This window comes from Rattus norvegicus, chromosome 5, assembly GCF_021556685.1.
Source record: "Rattus norvegicus strain SHRSP/BbbUtx chromosome 5, alternate assembly SHRSP_T2T, whole genome shotgun sequence".
NCBI lineage: Eukaryota > Metazoa > Chordata > Mammalia > Rodentia > Muridae > Rattus > Rattus norvegicus.
The window spans coordinates 144,242,606-144,257,984 of record NC_141538.1 but is presented as its reverse complement, the minus strand read 5'-3'; the positions used below and the strand labels follow the sequence as shown (position 1 = coordinate 144,257,984).

At 47.8% G+C, this 15,379-nt stretch overlaps 2 pseudogenes; both read right to left on the bottom strand.

The window, feature by feature from the left end:
* Positions 1 to 8,390: 8,390 nt before the first annotated feature.
* On the bottom strand, positions 8,391 to 9,129 carry Ywhaq-ps5 (tyrosine 3-monooxygenase/tryptophan 5-monooxygenase activation protein, theta, pseudogene 5; annotated as a pseudogene).
* Cct7-ps2 (chaperonin containing Tcp1, subunit 7 (eta), pseudogene 2) lies at positions 11,773 to 13,492 on the bottom strand (annotated as a pseudogene).

Here is a 15,379-nt window from a genome sequence, read left to right as displayed (position 1 = left end):
AGTGAGCAGGCTTTCCCACCTCCACATAATCAAGATGGTTCCTTGATTAGGTTCACGGTCATGCCCAGAGGCCTGATTCTCAGAGAAACAGGGTTTCAGGTTTTGTAAATTTGAAAATTTGCATTAACCATCTCACTGGGCCAACGTCCTACTGTTGAAATATTTTCTAGCCCTTGACTTCTGACTATACTGTTTGTGGTCGGTGCTTAGCAGAGAAGTGAATCTGAGCTTCATCTTAAAGTCGATTAGCAGGAGTCAGGTGACTGCAGAGAGGGTGAGAACAGGAGGTGGGGACAGGTGAGGGCGGGGCCGCTGGCTCTGGTGATGGGCGTGAAGACACATGGAATGGGGTCAGACCTGAAGAGTCCCCTCTGTGTGTGTGTGTGTGTGTGTGTGTGTGTGCACAAATTTACCTGCTTATGCATGTGTTCATGTGTGTGTGCAGGTGTGCCCACGAATGTGTGTGTCTTTCTTGGTTGCTCTTCATCTTTCTTGAGGCAGGATCTTTTACTGGACTCGGAACTCAGTGGGTCGTCTAGGCTGGCTGGGCAACAAGCCCTAGAGCTTTCTTGCCTCCAGCGCCTCCCCCTCAACACTGGGGTTATAGACGGTGCCAGCCCAGCTGGCTTCGTATGTGAGTGCGGAAGATCTGAACTCAGGCCTGCAGGATTGCTCAAACCTCTTCCCAACTCCTTGACACCAGTGTCATCTCCCTGGCCGTGGCTCCTTACACGTCCCTGACTCGTGGGGTGGGCTGACTGCATGACTGTTGACAAAGCAAAGGCAGCAGAGAGGACAGCAGGGGCCAGGATTTCTCATGCACCCCATTACTGGGCCACTCAGAACTTTTTTTTTTTAAAGATTTATTTATTTATTTAGTATATGAGTACACTGTAGCTGTCTTCAGACACACCAGAAGAGGGCATCAGATCTCATTACAGATGGTTGTGAGCCACCATGTGGTTGCTGGGTTTCGAACTCAGGACCTCTGGGAGAACAGTCAGTGTTCTTAACTACTGAGCCATCTCTCCAGCCCAGTGAACTCCACTCAGAACTTTTCAAAGTGACTCAGCACCCTGCCTTTTGGGGAGCCACATGGCTCTGGACCTGTGGTTCAGGATAAGCAGTGGAGATGAGCTTCCTTGTGCATAAGGAAGAGCTGTCTCCAGTCTACCTCCCCACCCATAGTCAGATCTCCCTCCTGATTATCTTCAGGATATGGAGGCAAGATAACCCTTTCTTCTTCTTCCTCCTCTTCTTCCTCTTCCTCCTCTTCTTCCTCTTCCTCCTCTTCTTCTTCTTCTTCTAGATTTATTTATTCATTTATTATATATAAGTACTCTGTAGCTGTCTTCATACACACCAGAAGAGGGCATCAGATCCCATTACAGATGGTTGTGGGCCACCATGTGGTTGCTGGGATTTGAACTCAGGACCTCTGGAAGAGCAGTCAGTGCTCTTAACCACTCTCTCCAGTCCAAAATAACCCTTTCTTACAAGACAGTATGTCAGAGTGAGTCAAAACCAGCACAAGTTCAACAGGGTTCAGTTCCCATCTCTCTTCCTTTCTATTTGTAGCAGAGACATCATCACTGTCCACTTGTGTCAGATGTCTCTTCCTTCCTGGACATGTAGAAGGTCACACCCTTACGTGATCATTCCAGCTGATGAGCTGTGGCTTCTACACCAAGCCATTGAACGTGAACCTCCAGTGGCCTGGGGAGATGGCTTACTCGGTGACAAGCTTGCCACTTAAACACCAGGGCCTGGGTGTTCAGATCCCCAGAACCCACGTAAAAACCTGGGTGAGGAGGTGTGTGCTGGTAATCCCTGTGCTGGGAAGGCAGAGGCAGGGGTCCTGTATCTTGCCAAACATATAGTCTAGCTGACTCAGGATGCTCCAGGTCCAAAGCGAAATCTTATCTCAAAAATCAGTGTGACTGGTTATGGTGGCACACACTTTTAATCTAGAGGCAGAGGCAGACCAATCCCTGTTGAATTCAAGGCCAGCTTGGTCTACATAGCAAGTTCTAGGCCAGCCAGGGCTACATAGTAAGTCCTTAATTAATTAATTAATTAATTAAAAAGTGTACAATGATTGAGGAAGACATCTCTAGGTTCCGGCCTCCATACACATACATACACATGTACACACACACACACACACACACACACACACACACACACACACACACACAAACCAGGGCGCTAACCTCTTAAGTCCTTCCAGGGAAGCCTTGGAGGTCCCAGGCCCTGAAAAACACAGCTACACCTGGGCAGGTCTCTCCGAAGCGTGTCCCGCAGTTTCACTGTTCGAGATTCTCCTGAGCCAGACTGAATCTGCCACTTGGACCAGACATAAATTTTCTCGGTGTTATGCCACTGAGATTTGGGGGTTAATTTGCTACTGTGGCATGGCCTAGCCTTTCCCGACGGGTGTCAGCTTCCTGATGTATTTCCCCATACCTTCCATATCTGTGGTCCCCATCTCCTGTGCCAAGAGTGGGAGTATAAATTGGTACGGCCAACCCCGGGAGACGCTGTGGCTGTGTGCATAGATGAAAAGCCCTAAATAAGTCTATTGTCTTTGACTCAGAAATTCCCCTTCTGGAGATTTATCCTAGGGAAATAATTGGACAAGTTCAAGAAGTTGTCTGGATAAGGAGGATATTCATCACAGAAAATGGTGAGAAATTGGATCAGCCTAAATATCCCCCAACAGCAAATTGGTTAAATAAATTGTGATTCTGCTGTACAATGGAATAGTCGCTGCTGCCTGTGATACATATTTATTGACATGGAGAGAGCCACACTCCATTGCGGGGCGATGTATGCATAATGCGAGCCCATCTTTGTTAAAGAAATTTGCATGAAGACAGTCTGGCTGACTGTCAGCAAATGCTTAACAATGGTAATTTCAGAGTGTGGAATCCTAGGTGATTTTTTTTTTTTTTACGTCGATTGTTTTTTATTTTGCCTCCTCCTATTAGTTTTCTTTTTTTTCTTCAGTGGTTTTTGTGTCGTGTGTATAATTAAAAATGAAGCGGGAGGGAAAGAAATGGCCGGCATCTTGGACAAGTGAACCGCTAAGGTTCAGTTAGATCACGTGCCACGGTGCACCTGGCGCCCACCGAGGTGCGCCAAACCCAAAGCCATTGTGACCAGCGAGCCGGAAGCATTAGTGGCGGGCGTGTTCATTAATGAACCCATCCATATATTTGCTCATTCAATAGATATGTTCCGATATCTCCTGTGCGCTTGGCTGGGTACTGGAGAAACGAACGGAAACAACGGAAATAACAATAGCAAATGCTTCGGTGTCTTTCAGCACCGGAGAGCACCACACCCACTTTAAGGTCATTAACTAATTAACAAAAAACGACCATTGCTGGCCTGGTTTTGTAAATCCTCAACCTGAGGCATAGAAGCCAGGTGACCCACCTTATGTCCCTAGGAAGAGGCCATGTGACCCACCTGAAGCAGGGAGGAAGGAGGGTGAGCCAGGCTATCAGCTTTCTTAACTGCTGAATTATATACATCTCTGGAGGCAGATAAAGGCGGGTTCCACTCCACCCTGGGGTCCTTGCTTGTTTCGTAGCTTGGAGGAACAGAGCTAAGGCCCAGCTGGTAGAGAGGCTCTCAGCAGCTGGGCTGGAGATCTCAGAGCAATCAAAACATCAGCAAGGTGCTAGCAGACGGCGGAGAGTTTTTATGAGGAAGCCCTTAGCCGAGCAGAGGATCGAGAGGTGGCTGTTCTGCCCTGGATCTCAAGAGTCCAGCCCTGGCTCGCAGGATTCCTGGGTTCTTCTTGGGTCAGTTCATAGATAGGGTGGGGCCCCTATGGATGGTGCTCACTGTGACCAGAGGCTAGGTGAAGCATCTTCATATTATGTTGTTCAACCCCAGGGCAATTCTCTGAAGCAAACACCATTGTACAGAGTAAGAAACTGAGGCTCGGGGGTGGGGGTGGGGTAAAGTGGGGCTGAGGATATGGCACAGTTGGTAGAGTGCCTACAAGCACAGAGTCCGAAGCCTTGAGTTTGATCGGCACCATGTAAACCTGAGATGGTGGTGCAGAACTAGATAGGGGAACGGAAGTTCAAAGCCACCCTTAGCTATAAAGTGAGACCCTGTTTTTTTTTTTTTTTAAAGTCTTAGGTGAAGTGACTCACTTAGGATCTTACATCTTGTCAAGCAGGAAGCCTGGGTTCAGAGTAGTATCCTCAGATAGACTTCTAACACTCCGCTAACTTTCCTTTGGGGGCATCCCTACCCCCAGTTTATCCCCACAGGACTCCTAGAGATCCCCGGGCACTGGAAGACTGACTTCTGGTCAGTACAGGCTTGTAGTCATTGACTCTGCAGCTGCCAGAGCCTGCTGGCCCAGCCACGGGTCACCGGGACACCGTTCCATTAGAACAGAAGCAAGTGAGAACTAGAGACCTCTGGGGTCACACAGTGACCCACAGGGTTATCCAGGATGGTGGTGAGCTAGGAGGATCTGGGACGTAGGAGTCTCTGGGAATAGGAACAGGAGTGGATAAGGTCAGCCCAGCCTTTGAGTGGCACCATAGGTTACAGCCTCGTGTCCAACTTCCCTGGGTGTGTGTACCGAAGGCCTTTCCTCCAGTTTGATTGACTGGCTAGTGTGGATCACAGAACTCAGGGAAATGTGATTCGTGGCTGCTGAGTAACTTTTCAGGTACGTTACACAGAATACAGGTAGACAGATAGGTAGGAACCGTGGAGAAGGAGCATGGAACTTTCACCCCCTCTCCAGGAGTGCGCCCCTCCAGGCACTGCCCTGAGTTCAGCAATCTAGAACACTCAAGACCCTGTCCTTCAGTTTTTAACGGGATCTTCCTTACCCTGGTGTGACTGTGGAAGTCTCTGGCCGTTCTGCACTGACTTGCCTGCAGTCCCTTTATTCTTCCTGGGGAGACAAGGCTGAAAGCCATACCTTAGTTTTTCTGTGGGGGAGGGAGGCCAGCCCCTTCCTCTTCCTGAAGATATGTAGGGCCACCAGCTGCCAGCCCTCTCGGCATATGTTATAGCCCAAATCCTCGCTCCCACCCCAGTCCATCTGTTGAGCTCTACAGCTCAAGACATGGTCTTAAAAGACATTCAGGGCATTCAGGGCAGTGATAAGCATACGAGCTCTGACCTCATCCCTGAGGTAGTAGCTGTATACAAGAAGCACACGGTGCTGCCTGGTCCCTTCTGCTCCTCCAGTCACATGAAGACGCACAGCCATGAACCACCATCTAAGGAGCCCCACCAGACATCCTGCACCTTGATTTTAGGATTCCCAGCCTCTAGAACCTCACAAAATAGAATTCTTTCATTTATAAATTAGGCAGTCTAAGGTATTTTGTTCTAGCCATCCAAATGAGCGAAGACAGTACACAAAAGACTTGTATTCCAGTGATTCAAAGCGCTTTAGGAACCGCGTGTCAGAAAATGGGATCCGAGACCTAATCTAATATAGATTTCACAATATCACACTTTCCGTAAGTGCTTGCTAAGAGTCCCCAGGGAAGCCATCTGATTCTGAAGTCATCTTTGCAGGAAGGTTGTTACCCCAGATTCAGCTGGCTAAATAGATACTCCTTTTTGATGTCTGTGGAATCTTGGGCAGTGGAAATGACTCAGTGGGTAAACGGGCTTGCTGTTTAGGCCTACTGACCTGGGTTTGAATCCCTGGAACCCACATGAGAAGCTGGGTGTAGCAGTATGCATCTATAATCTCAGAACTCTTTTTTTTTTAAATTTATTTATTCTTTTATTTATATGAGTACACTGTTGCTGACTTCAGACACACCAGAAGAGGGCATCAGATCCCATTACAGATGGTTGTGAGCCACCATGTGGTTGCTAGGAATTGAACTCAGGACCTCTGGAAGAGCAGTCGGTGCTCTTAACCGCTGAGCCATCTCTCCAGCCCCCAGAACTCTTTTTTTAAAAAAAATTTTATATTATGTCTGTATGGGACCCATGGGATCCAGAAGGCAGTAGATCCCCTGGAATTGGAGTCACAGGCAGTTGTGAGCTCCCTGATGCGGGTGCTGGGAACTGAACTTGAGTTCCTCCTCAAGAGCAGAATGTAAGATGCCAGGTGAGTACAGGAAAATGGCCTGGAAGCTCGTGGGCCAGCTAGCCTGGAGGATAATGGGTAGAAATGGGGGATTCTGCCATCCAAGGTGGAAGGAGAGAACTGACTCTTCAGAGTTGTCCTCTGACCTCACACATGCGCACGTGTGGTGGTTTGAATGAGAATGGCCACCCTAGGCTCATAGATTTGAATGCTTAGTCATCGGTTGGTAGACTGAGAAAGATTAAGAGGTGTGGTCTTGTTGGAGTGGGTGTGGTCTTGTTGGAATATTGGAGTGGGTGTGGTCTTGTTGGGATATTGGAGTGGGTGTGGTCTTGTTGGAGTATTGGAGTGGGTGTGGTCTTGTTAGGATATTGGAGTGGGTGTGGTCTTGTTGGGATATTGGAGTGGGTGTGGTCTTGTTGGAGTATTGGAGTGGGTGTGGTCTTGGAGGAGGTATATTACCGAGAATGGGCTTTGAAATTTCAAAAGCTCAGTCCAGTCCAGTCTGTCTGTCTGTCCACTCGTCCATCTGTCTGTGTGTGTGTGTCTGCCCCCATCTCTGCCACCCACTGCCTGTAGATCAGGATGTAATGCTCAGCTACTTTTCCAGCACCATGGCTGTCTGTGGCTCCATGTTCCCCACCATGATGGTGATGGACTAGCCTTCTGAAGCTGTTTAGCCAGCCTCCAGCTAAATGCTTTCTTCCTCTTTTATTTTTTAAAATAAGATTTATCTATTTACTATATACAAGTACACTGTAGCTGTCTTAGACACACCAGACGAGGGCATCAGATCTCATTACAGATGGTTGTGAGCCACCATGTGGTTGCTGGGATTTGAACTCAGGACCTCTGGAAGAGCAGCCAGTGCTCTTAACCTCTGAGCCACCTCTCCAGCCCTAAATGCTTTCTTCTTTAAGTTGCTGTAGTCATGGGGTCTTTTCACACACAGCAATAGAACAGTGATAAAGACAGCATGTGACCCCAAACCAGAAGACTATCTATGGAATTTGTAGTGATGTAATCTCTTTCATTTCTGGTGCTGGTAAACTCCCATCTCCTTGTTCCTTCCCTGATTGGTTCGGCTGGAGGTTTATTGGTTTTATAGATTTCTTCAAACAAACATCTTTTGTCTTTAGTAATTTAGTCATTTTCTAATTTACAGCTTTCGGTTTTAGTCCTTTTTCCTCCCTGTTCACTTCAGATTTACTTTAGGTGTAACTGGCTCCCTTTTCTTAGATTCATTCATTCATTCATTCTTTATTTCTTTCTTTCTTTGGTTTTATAAAATATAGTTTTATTTTATGTTTCTCTGCTGTTACATAGGGCATAACATTTTCACAAGGCTTTTTTTGGGACTAGAGTCAATGATTAGCAAAGACACAATATAGTGGTCCAACTCTCTAAAGCACAATCACTGGACAAACCGGATACCCCCTCACATGTGCACAAATCTGCATGGAAAAATATTAAAGTTTAGACTTGGACTTGTGTACTTTATTTCTCCTTTCTAGTTGATTAAGAAAGGACATGCATTTTAATTTGCCCAAAGCAATGCTCGTATTCTGGCAGCGACATGCTACTTCTATCACGAGGTAAAGTGAATACCCGAGCTATGAAGGCAGGAGGTATAAATGAATTTTTATTGGGAGGGAAATTGTCAACTTAAACAGCAGCAAATGAGAATGCATAAGGAAACGCTCTGTTGTCACAGACAGATGTAACCTCCAGATTATGTGATACAGGAGACATTTCAATCTGTGACCCCCAAGCCCGGATGCATTAAGCACTTTCCCAGTCAATCTAACACTTCTGGATTCCTACTAAAAAGGAATTTGTAATAAGAGCATGGAAAAGTTGCTTCTGAAAGGAAACTCCAAGAAGGTTCAGAGAAGGAAAGTAGAAGTCAAGAAGTGACTATTACAATCACTTAAATTGCAATGCACTACGTGTCCGTGTCTTCACAGTAACGCAAAACACAGTCACTTGCAGCACTGGTTCAGATTACCTAAATACCAAATGTGCTGTCAGCCCTCTACACAAGTGTGGGGAAGTTACTCCTGTTTATAGGAAATGAAGCCATTGATACTTTTCTACAGCGGAGCTGCACAGCAGGAAGGCGGAGACAACACAAACCAAGGGATGGAGTTCTCCCAAAGCTGCAGTGTGAAAAGACTAGAAACAGTTGACCCCGTACACAGGAATGGGCTTTCTTGCCAGACAAGTCCAAGTGGAATAAGGACTGGAGATGTAAAAGGTTTTCTTGAGGGGAAGGAGGTTGGTGTCCCGGATGCCTTTAGTTCTCAGCCCCCTCCGCTGCATCATCTCCCTCTCCTGCACTGTCTGATGTCCATGATGTCAAGTTGTCTCTAAGCAACTGCGTGATGAGGGCGCTGTCTTTGTAGGAGTCTTTGTTCAGTGTATCAAGCTCTTCAACGGCTTCATCGAAAGCCGTGTTAGCCAGTGTGCAGGCAAGCTCTGGATTATTAAGGATCTCATAGTAAAATACAGAAGTGAAGAGCCAGCCCCAGGCGGATTGGGTGGGTAAGTTACATCTCTTTCTTGCTTATATCAAATGCCTCTTGGTAGGCTCCTTGGGCATTTCCTATAGTTTGTTTTCGATCATCGCCACAAGCTACTTCAGCAAATACTGGAAATAATCCCCCTTCATTTTCAGATAGAAGACCTTACTCTCTGGGTTAGTTGCATTCCCTATTAAATACTTACCCAACAATCCCAGGACCGTGGTGCAGATGGACCTCAGCTCAGACTCCACTTTCTCCCGTTAGTCCTTGATCAGCTGCAGCTCCTTGTCGGAGCTGTCGGTCTTCTGCTCAATGCTCGAGATGACCCTCTGGGCGGACCTGCGGGGCCCCGACCATGTTCTTGTACGCCACTGACAGCAGGTTGTGCTCCTGGTTGGACAGCTCAGCGCCCTGCTCTGTCATGGCTTTTATGTAGGTGGCCATGTCATCATAGCGCTCGGCCTGCTCGGCCAGCTTGGCCTTCTGGATCATCAGCTCGGTCTTTCCCATGGCGAGTGAGGGTGAGCCAAATCCGGAGTCGTCCTTCTAGTTTCTGCGGCCGTGACGCGAGTCCCACCACTTTGATCTGCTCGGCTTTTTTCTTGTTTAAGATTTAGCTTTCTGAGCCTGGTGTGGTAGTGCACACCTTTAATCCCAGCACTCTGGAGGCAGAAGCAGTAGGATCTCTGTGAGTTTGAGGCCGGCCTGGTCTACAGTAGAGCAAGTTCCAGAACAGATAAGGATAAAATAAGGAAGGAAAGAAAGAAAGAAAGAAAGAAAGAAAGAAACAAACAAACAAACAAACAAACAAACAAAAATAAGGGGGAGGGTTTCTGGAGAGCTTCTGGTCTTCAGTGTGCACCAAAACCCTGAAGAAATTGGATCCAGCTGCAGCAACAGGATACACAAATTTAGCAGTGAGAGTGGGGGCAGTGGACAGGAAGTGAAGCTTCCTTTCTCCCACATCCTTTCATGAAGGCCGCCACTAGGAGGTGTGACCCAGATTTCCGGTGAGTCTTCCTTCTCCAAATAATGTGATTAAGAAAATCTCAGTCTGTGGGTTCGGTCCCCAGCCCCGGAAAAACAAAAAACAAACAAACAAAAAAAAAGAAAATCTCAGTCTGGAGTGCCCAGCGGCTTGGGTTTTAGTTGACTCCAGATGTAGCGGAAACCAAGCTTGTAAGCCATGATGTGAGTGGTTGGGAACCAAACTCAGATCCTCCGCGGGATCAAGAAGCATCTTGTGGCTCAGGCCTCGCTCCAGTCTCATTTCCTAGGTGAGTAAGGCCGATCTGCGGTCACTGATGGTTGTCCTTTCCAACTGGTGGATTGTGTTCTCCCAGTGGCCCACTTAGTGCTCCTACAATGGCAAGCCACTGAATACGAGTTCTTATTCTCCTCAGAATACTTTGTGATTTCTCCTTTCAGTTACTGACTTACAGGTTGTCTCTGTATTCTCTGTCTCTGTCTCTGTCTCTGTCTCTGTCTCTTCCTCTCTCTCTCTCTCTCTCTCTCTCTCTCTCTCTCTCTGTGTTTGTGTGTGTGTGTGTGTGTGTGTGTGTGTGTGTGTGTGTGGTGTGTCTGTGTGTGTGTGTGTGTGTGTGTGTGGTGTGTCTGTCTGTGTCTGTGTGTGAAGGCACACACATGTCATGCAGCACATGCCCATGTCAGAGGACAGCCTTGTCTGTTGATCCTTGCCTTCTATTTGGGGATGTGACCTCTCTCTCTTGTTGCCTGCTGCCTCTGTCAGGTTAGCTGGTCCTGGAGCTTCAGGGATTCTCCCATCTCTGCCCTTATCTCCTCATGGGGTGTGCAGAACTGTACATGTGTGTGTGCCACTGGGTCTGTTTTTCCCTGGGTTCTGGGGACTCAGATCATCAGGTCTACGTGGCAGATGCTTTACCTACCAGGCTATCTCTTCCCCCTTCAGGGTCTTGCACCGAACCTAAAACTCACTGTTTGACTAGATTGGCTGGCCTCTAAGGGATCCATCCTGTTTCCATTCCCCAAGCACTGAGATTATGGTCGTGAGATACCCAGCCCAGCTTTTGATGTAGGTCCAGGTATTTGAACCCAGATCCTGATGTTCATGCCGCGAGCGCTTTGCAGACTAAACCATCTTCCTAGCCCATGATCTACTTTCCAATTTCCCATGCATACTTGAAAAGAATATGTCTTCTGATGTTGAATGGTGTGTTCTGAAAACATCAATTAGAGCATGCTGTTTATAGTGTTGCCTAAATCTTCCGAATCTTTAGTGATTTTTTCTGCCAGCCTGTTTTATCAGTTATTGAGAGATGGATATTGAGACTGCCAGCCATAATTGTGGATCCGTCTGTTTCTTGCTATTCTATTTCTGCATCATGTATTTTGAAGCTCGTGATGAGATGCATAAGCAGTTTGAACTGTTCATGCCTTCCTGGTTAATTGGCCCCTGGTCATTATGATCAGCAATATTGCTATGATCTGAAATATATTTTGTCTGATGTCAGTGTAGTTACTCCAGCTTATTTTTCTTTATTATTAATTATTATTATTATTTTGGAGATAGGGTCTCACGTATCTCAGGCTGGCCTTGAACTTGTCATTTACTTGAGGAGGACCTCGAACTTTAGATTCTCCCACTTTCACCACACAAGTTTTTTGATTACAGGCTCTCATACCTGGCTCAGTTTTTACTTCTTTGGTGTTAGGAAGATATGCCTTTTTTTTTTTCTTTTTTCTATTTTCTATTTTTCGGAGCTGGGGACCGAACCCAGGGCCTTGCGTTTGCTAGGCAAGCGCTCTACCACTGAGCTAAATCCCCAACCCGATATGCCTTTTTTTTTTTTTTACATTCATTTATTCTTAATTTTCCTTTTGAGCACAGGATCTTACTTTGTAGCCCTGGCTGGCCTGTATTTTCTCTGTAGACCAGGCTGGTCTTGAACTCACCTGCCTCTGCCTCTGAAGTGCTGGGATTGAAGGTGTGAGCCACCACAGCCATCACCTTCTTCCATTCTCAACCGGCTTCATCTTCATATTTAATGTACTTTTTTTTCCCTTTGAGACAGGTTCTCTCTATTGAGAACTGTCATGGAACTAGCTATGTAGACCCGTCTGACCTCAAACTCACGGAGACCCTCCCGCCTCTGTCTCTCTCTCTCTCTTTTTTAACCTTAAGTTTTATTTAAATAACCTCCAGTGAGAATCAACCATTTTCTCACCCCTCAATATACCTCACAAGGAGGTGTGCACACTGCCTCTCAATGGAGATGGCCCTGGCCTCTGACCCCGCCAGCTGCTGGACCTGGAGCATCCACAGTGGAGCGGGGGCTCTTGATAGTCTCATCCACAGACACAATAAGACACGCAGCCTCAGAAGCTGGCTCCCACACAAACGCCTGGAGGTTTTGGGCGATGTCCTTATTACTGATGTCCACCACATACCACATGCCCCCCTGTGCATGTCCAGCCTGCAGTTTGTTGAGGAGGTTTGTGGCATCTAAACCAGCATTGTCACATAGCTGTCATGGAATAACCTCTGGGGCCTTGGCATATGCCCCGATCAATGGCTGCTGTTTCCCAGAAATGGTTCTTGACTAATCCCGCAGGTATTTGGAAAGCTCCCTCTCAATGACTCCACCACCAGCCGCTACAGAGTCGTTCTTGATGGCCCTCCTCACAGTTATGATGGCATCATGTAGGGACCTCTCTGCCTCCTCCATGAACTGCTCAGCACCGCCATGGAGCAGGCTGGTACATGTCTTGGCCTTGGGGCAGCCAGTGAAGAAATTGTATCTCTCTCCTCCAATTGGGGTCTCTTCAAACACCTGGCAGTAGCCCAGCACATCTGGAGTCAGAGCATCCACACTGGACTGGATTGAGCCTCCACAAGCCGTCATCGTCTTCTTCAGATCCTCCTCAGGCTTGCAGTCAGCACAGAACACGTCCCTGTCAGCGGAGTACTGGATGGCCACGTCCCCAATAGGGAGTTTAGACACGATGGCTCCAGACTGATGGGTCTTCTCTAACTTGTCATAGCGAATGCTCCACTTGGTGTCCATCATTGCCTGGAAATCCTCCCCCGTGTGGACTCTGATTTCAGCATCATCTTTCTCTGCTTTCCGCTCAAGCTCAACGTTGAGGAGGGCAGACTTGGGGTTCTTAGACTTCTCGGGCTGCATTTCAAACCCAGCGTAAGAGAAAGTCTTCTCGAACGCAGCACCAGCCCCCTGCCGAGACTCCTCCAGGGCTCCACCCCGCACCTTCTTGATGCCCAGTCACGGTAAGCTGCAGCACCTCGTCAGGCATCATCACCGCATAAGCCGCCATCTTGGCGAAGACCTTCCGCCCGGAGATCAGCTCGGAGCTCAGGCAGCCATCACACACTTCTCAAGCATCTTCCTCTGTTCTACTTTATCCTGCTTCCTCAGTCACAGCTATCTCTTTGATTTTATTAACAGCCAACTGGATGGCTGTGCAGAGAGCTCAGATGATGCTCTGAGGGTGTAAACCTTCCTCCACGTGGGGCTTCTTCTGCTTCAGAAACTCCGAAGCCAGCAGGGTCACTGAGGTGGTGCCATCACCAACCTCAGCGTCTTGGGATTTGGCAATAACACTAAAGTCTTTGCTGCAGGATGGACAACATCGAGGGATTTCCGAACTGTGGCCCCACCATTAGAAATTGTTGCTTTGCCTTGGCCATCCACAATAAGTTTGTCCGTGCCACACCGACTCAGCTCAAGCCTCAGCAATCGCTTGGCAGGCACGGGTGTTACAAGCTGAGGGAAGCCTTGGAAGCTATCAGTACCCTCTTTCAACAGGATAACTGGTGTGAGCATCGTCTTGGAAGCCGCTTCAGGCACCCGCAACTCATCTGTTCTCCCTGCCTCTGTCTCTTGAGTGCTGGCGTTAAAGGTAAACGTCAGGGACTGGGGATTTAGCTCAGTGGTAGAGCGCTTACCTAGGAAGCGCAAGGCCCTGGGTTCGGTCCCCAGCTCCGAAAAAAAAGAACCAAAAAAAAAAAAAAAAAAAAAAAAAAGGTAAACGTCACCATGCCTGGCTTAATATTTCTTTTGAAACAACAGGTAGTTGAGTAGTTGAGACTTGCTTAAAAAAGATTTATTTACTTTTATGTTGAATATATGTGTGTGCCGACAGGAGCATCATGTGCGTGCAGAGCCCTCTGAGGTCCAATGAGAGTGTCGGATACCCTGGGTCTGGGGTTATACCTGGTCATGAGCAGCCATGTGGGTACTGAGAACCAAACCTTGGTCCTCCGCAAGAGCGGAAGGCACTCTTAACTGGTGAACTCCTAAGATTTGTTAGATGAGCATTTAATTTAGGACCATTTGTTTTTTGCTATTAAGGCAGGACTCTGGGCGATCTGCCCATAGCACGTGATTAGGTTTTCTGGTTGCGGTAAGCAGGGACGTAATTCTGGGATGGAAAAGACTGCTCCTACTGTTCCCATTCTTGTGGGTAGTTATTGCCTGCCTTGGCTATTTTATTGCCCAGTTCTCTGCAGGATGCCCGATAGGGCCCTCTGTTCATTTACAGTTAGAGCAGAGGGCACAAAGGGGCCAAAGACAAGATATCTTCAAAGACCTGCTTCCTATGACCTACTTCAGCTTGGTCCCGTTTCCAAGTATACAGAATAAATCCTCCAGAATAGCACCTTCACCTGGGGACCAAATGGTCTAAATATGAGCCCAGGGGAGTTGAAGCAATTGACAATTGTCTAGGCTGTGACAGTGGTGGACTCTGACTTCCTTGAGGGGAGAGACTTAGTCTTGGTTAGGCTTGGGTTGCTTGTTTCCAGAACAATGTCGGTATACAGTAGGTGCTCGATGAAACAGAGCAAGTGAATGAATACATATTTTTGGGCATTAGGTAAATCCGTTTCTTGTGTGATCCTGAACCAGACATGTGACACCTCAGGTGGCATCCTTAGTGGCTACTGTCCATTCTGCCCATTTATAATGTTGGAGAGAGCCGATTTGGATACGAGGATGATTGACAGCTCCAGACTTTGGAGTGGCGCGGCCGCCACCAGAGGGCGCCCGATGCTCACACTATGTGATCAGGGGCTTTTCTGCTGCTTTCTTGGCACAGAGGCCTTGGATACAGGTTGTACAGGTCTGAATTGCTGGTGCTCCTTTTCTCAGGTTCCCCACTTAGAGACAGTCCTGGGGGAATTCCCACCGGTGTTTTCCCACATAAAGAGTGGGCCCATTAGGGTGGGGACTGTTCCAAATGTTCCACGACTTCCTCCGTGTCCTGGACCCCAAACCTTTCCGTGCTCTTGGACAAGGTAAGTACATTCCTGGTATTCTGGAACTGGGTCCTCTTATCTCAGGAACCCAGCCCAGTGTCCTGCTCCCTTAGGGCGCTTCCTCAGGCTCAGGAACACCCTCCATCCAAGGTTATCCTTCATAAGATCCCAAAAGGAAAGCTCCCGCCAGAGAAGGGAGACTCCCGAGAGCAAGTTCATTTCATTCCTCCCGGTGCTGGAGTGGGTTTGCTATTGACTTACACACCGGCGGGGAAACTGCTCTTCTGAGATGAGGAGAGGCAGTTTGAGGTCACATCTCAGCCATGAGTGTGTTTGGTCCCGCTGCACCTTCTGTTTTAGGTGTGCCGACGACGGCCTCAGAACCATTCTCTTTCCAGTTAGTTCTTTTACCCAAATGCAACCCTAGAGCCTTTGTGTTTGCGGTTCCCTCCAACCAGACTGTCCCTGCCGTTCTTCATACCGTTGGCAATTTAGGCAGCAGGT